This window comes from Macaca fascicularis, chromosome 1 (genome assembly GCF_037993035.2).
Source record: "Macaca fascicularis isolate 582-1 chromosome 1, T2T-MFA8v1.1".
Lineage (NCBI taxonomy): Eukaryota > Metazoa > Chordata > Mammalia > Primates > Cercopithecidae > Macaca > Macaca fascicularis.
Window position 1 is genome coordinate 190,643,947 of NC_088375.1, and position 4,970 is coordinate 190,648,916.

General features: G+C 47.4%; 1 pseudogene; it reads left to right on the top strand.

The window, feature by feature from the left end:
* Positions 1-2,594: 2,594 nt before the first annotated feature.
* LOC102145722 (keratin, type II cytoskeletal 8 pseudogene) lies at positions 2,595-3,966 on the top strand (annotated as a pseudogene).
* Positions 3,967-4,970: the final 1,004 nt, after the last annotated feature.

Sequence of the window (4,970 nt, forward strand, 5' to 3'; positions counted from 1 at the left end):
ACAATTAGCCAGGCGAGATGGCAGGCGCCTGTAATCCCAGCTACTCGGGGGGAGGCTGAGGCAGGAGAATTGCTTGAACCCAGAAGGCGGAGGCTGCAGTGAGCTGAGATCGCGCCATTGCACTCCAGCTTGGGGGACAAGAGCGAGACTCAGTCTGAAAAAAACCAAAACTACAACAACAACAAAAAACCTCCAGTCTCACGTTCATCACCCCATCACCATCATCATTATGTTCCCACCTCTCTCCTCCTCCCCACCCCCTCTCCCATCCTGAAAGAGAATCATCTCTGCACTCTGCAGCCAGATAAACCAGAGATAACTGTCCATTTCAAGCTTCTTTCTTCTGCTCCATTTGAATAAAAAAGGAATGCTCAACAGATAATGGATTGAATGAAAGAACAGACCACACCTTTTTTCTTCTCTAAATTCCTTGTGTCAAAGTCTGACCTGTGTGGGGATGGGAGGGTGCAGAAGAGGTTAAACTATATTTGAGATCTGTTATCCATACATTTCTCTTTTGCCTCTATCTGTCTCCCAGTCTGTGACTTCTTAGCTTCCCTCGTTCCCTTCTTGTCTCTCCGGAGAGCCCTATCTCCCTTTGATTCCCTCCTGCTTCCCATTGCAGTCCTAACCCTCCCCCATACTCACCATGGGAAGTGAAGAAGTTATATCTGAAATCTTGACTTGAGTAATTTCTTTCAAAGTTTCTCTTTGGAATCTGGGGAAGAATTTCTATATGGAGAGACTGTCAACCTTGATAGTCCCCAACATCCCCACAACTCTTAGACTTCTTTATGAATCTGCCTCAATTTTCACTCTGGAGAAAGTAAGGGTGAAAAGGAAGTGTATCAGAATAGGGATGAAAAGGAAGTGTATCAGAATGTAGTGGGGATAGGATGGAGATAGGAATGGGAGCTGGGATTCACCTGGAGCTGGAGATTGAGACAGACGGGAAAACAGACAGAAATGAAGATAGCAATATGGATGCAATGGAGACCAGATGGGGATGGGGTTGGGGAAGAATCTGAGGATGGAGAGAGGGACAGAGAAGGAGATAAGTGGGAATGGAATAGAGATGGGCAGGTGGATCTGTAGGGATCCTTAGCCCCTCCCTGGGACCTACGAACTCAGAACCCGTAAGGAGATGGGAGTGGCGATGGAAGGAGAGTGGAAGCAGGAATAGGATGGAATCATGAAGTGTGTGGCATCAGGCTGGGAACAGTACACTCACAGCTTTCTCCCTTCCCTTCCTTCCTTCCTTCTTTCCTTCCTTCCTTCCTTCCTTCCTTCCTTCCTTCCTCTTTCCTTCCTGAGATGGGATCTCACTATGTTGCCCAGGCTGGTCTTAAACTCCTCAGCTCAAGCAATCCTCCCACCTGAGCCTCCCAAACTGCTGAGATTACAGGCATGAGCCACTGAACCTGGCTGCAGAGGCCGCTTTCCACTTGGAAATGCTCTAGCTTTTTGCCATTCAAAGAGGGGTTCCGTGAACCAGCAGCAAGGACCGCATCAGGGAGCTTGTTAGAAATGCAGAATCCCTGGTCCCTCCCTGGGACCTACTAAACCAGAATCTGCATTTAGTAAGAGTCCCCAGTGTGCACACTAAAGTTTAAGACGCACTGTTCTATAAAAAAATTAAAAAGAAAAAAATGGAAAATATAAGTAAATCAATGCATTGTGTGGAAACTTGAAAATATATATATATGCAAAATATTTTTACAATAAGATTATAAAGGAAAAGAAATAATGAAGAAGCACTGCTCTAGCAAGTGGCATGGCCGAAGCAGTGGCCACTCGCCTTTCCCAGGCCACACTGCTGTTTCTGTCCCTCTGCATTGATGCATTTCCTCTGGCCATCCTGTCTGTCAAATTCAGGAAAAGACGCCAGGAGACTGGCATCATGAAAACTTCAGGTTATGCTTTGTGGTGTTTTTTTTAATCCTTTATAAGTACCATTCATTTTAAAAACTTTTAATGTTTTTAAAACATTTCACCACCACCCACTTCAAAAATTAGAATTTACCCAGCACTCGAAAAGCAGCCCCTCATCCATACTAGACTTTCCTCAGGTCACACACCCCATTCTATGTCTAGAGGTAAGCACGATCTTGAATTTTATGTTGGCTACTTGCTTGTTTTCCATTTCACCACCTATGTACACATCTCTCAACAATATAGTTTCATTTGGCTTGCTTTCTGACTTACTTTTTTCTTTTTCTCTAGGGACAGACAGTAGACAGGGTCTCCCTCTGTCATGTCATGGCTCGCTGCAGCCTTGAACTCCTGGCTCAAGTGATCCACACACCTCAGCCTCCTGAGTAGCTAAGGCTCCAGGCATGCTCCACCATACCTGACTAATTTTATTTTAAATTTTTGTACAGACAGAGTTTGGCTATGTTGCTTAGGATTTTTTTTTTTTTACATGTATATAAATGGAGTAATTTGTATCTTGCTTCATATACTCAATCTATAAGATTCATAGTGCTGTAGTTCAGTCATTCCCATTGCTGAATAGTTTCCATCGTATGAATATATCACAATACATTTCTCAATTATGCTATTGATGAACAATAGGGTTGTTGGATTATTGTAAAATGCTGCTATGCCGCTCCTACACGAGTGGGCCTAGTGCCCGCATCAGCTCTTCGAGCTTCTCCCGAGTGGGCAGCAGCAGCTTCTGGAGTGACCTGGGCAGAGGCTATGGTGGGACCAGTGGCATGGGAGGCATCACCGTCGTCAGAGTCAACCAGAGCCTGCTGAGCCCCCTTAACCTCCATGGAGGTGAACCCCAACATCCAGGCCGTGCGTACCCAGGAGAAGGAGCAGATCAAGACCCTCAACAAGTTTGCCTCCTTCATCGACAGGATACGGTTCCTGGGGCAGCAGAACAAGATGCTGGAGACCAAGTGGAGCCTCCTGCAGCAGCAGCAGCAGACGACTCAGAGCAACATGGACAACATGTTTGAGAGCTACATAAACAACCTTAGGGAGCAGCTGGAGACTCTGGGCCAGGAGAAGCTGAAGCTGGAGGCGGGGCTTGGCAACATGCAGGGGCTGGTGGAGGACTTCAAGAGCAAGTAGGAGGATGAGATCAATAAGCCTACAGAGATGGAGAATGAATTTGTCCTCATCAAGAAGGACGTGAATGAAGCTTACATGAACAAGGTAGAGCTGGAGTCTCGCCTGGAAGGGCTGACTGACAAGATCAACTTCCTCAGGCCGCTGTGAGAAGAGGAGATCCGGGAGCTGCAGTCCCAGATCTCGGCCACATCTGTGGTGCTGTCCATGGACAACAGCTGCTCCCGGGACATGGACCGCATCATCGCTGAGGTCAAGGCGCAGTACGAGATCACCAACGGCAGCCGGGCTTGTACCAGATCAAGTATGAGGAGCTGCAGACGCTGTCTAGGAAGCACTGGGATGAGGTGCCGCATACAAAGACTGAGATCTCCGGGATAAACCAGAACATCAGTGAGCCCCAGGCTCAAGGGCCAGAGGGCTTCCCTGGAGGCCGCCATCGCAGAGGCCAAGCAGCCGGAGGAGCTGACAGTTAAGGATGCCAACGCCAAGCTCTCCAAGCTGCAGGCCGCCCGGCAGCCGGCCAAGCAGGACGTGGCGCGGCAGCTGCGTGAGTACCAGGAGCTGATGAACGTCAAGGTGGCCCTGGACATCGAGATCGCCACCTACAGGAAGCTGCTGGAGGGCGAGGAGAGCCGGCTGCAGTCTGCGATGCAGAACGTGAGTATCCATACGAAGACGACCAGCGGCTATGCAGGTGCACTGAGCTCGGCCTATGGGGGCCTCACCAGCCCTGGCCTCAACTACGGCCTGGGCTCCAGCTTTGACTCTGGCATGGGCTCCAGCTCCTTCAGCCGCACCAGCTCCACCAGGGCCGTGGTTGTGAAGAAGATTGAGACCTGCAACAGAAAGCTGGCGTCCGAGTCTTCTAACGTCCTGCCCAAGTGAACAGCCACGGCAGCCCCTCCCAGCCTGACCCTCCTGCAGCTGCCCCAGAGCCCGGGAGGGAGGCTGCTGTGCACGGGAGCATGGGGAACAGGAGACCCACCTGAGGCTCAGCCCTAGCCTTCAGCCCACCTGCGGGGAGTTTACTGCCTGGGGATACCCCCCTTGTCCATGTCTCCAGCTACAAAACAATTCAATTGTGCCCTTCTTCTTTCTTCTTCTTCTTCTTCTTCTTCTTCTTCTTCTTCTTCTTCTTCTTCTTCTTCTTCTTCTTCTTCTTCTTCTTCTTCTTCTTCTTCTTCCTCCTCCTCCTCCTCCTCCTCCTCCTCCTCCTCCTCCTCCTTCTTCTTCTTCTTCTTCTTCTTCTTCTTCTTCTTCTTCTTCTTCTTCTTCTTCTTCTTCTTCTTCTTCTTCTTCTTCTTCTTCTTCTTCTTCTTCTTCTTCTGTCCAAAATAAAACCTTAGCTAGCTATGCAAAAAAAAAAAAAAAAAAAAAAAATGCTGCTATGATTGGTCTCATATAAATGTTCTGGCAAATACGCCACAAATCCTCTAGGGAAGTGATCTCAAATTATTTTTCCCATTTACCTGTAAAAGACTGTTTGTGTCCTTCCACACATTTAAATAAATAAGCTATTTATATTATATATATATATGTGTGTGTTTGTGTGTGTGTGTGTATATATATATATATGAGACAAGATAACAAGCAGCATTTTTTATGGCAGTTTTAGGTTCACAGAAAAATTGAATAGAAAGTACAGAAAGTTTCCAAGCACCCCTCTGACCACACATACACAGCTATTCCCACTACCAACACCCTGCGCCAGAATGGTGCATTTGTTACTATCAAGGAACCTACACTGACATATCATTATCACCCAAAGTCTACAGTTTCCATTAGGATTCACTCCTGGTGTTCGTGCTATGACTTTCTTTCTTTCTTTTTCTTTCTTTTTTTTTTTTTTTTTTTTTGTGATGGAGTTTTGCTCTTGTTGCCCAGGCTGG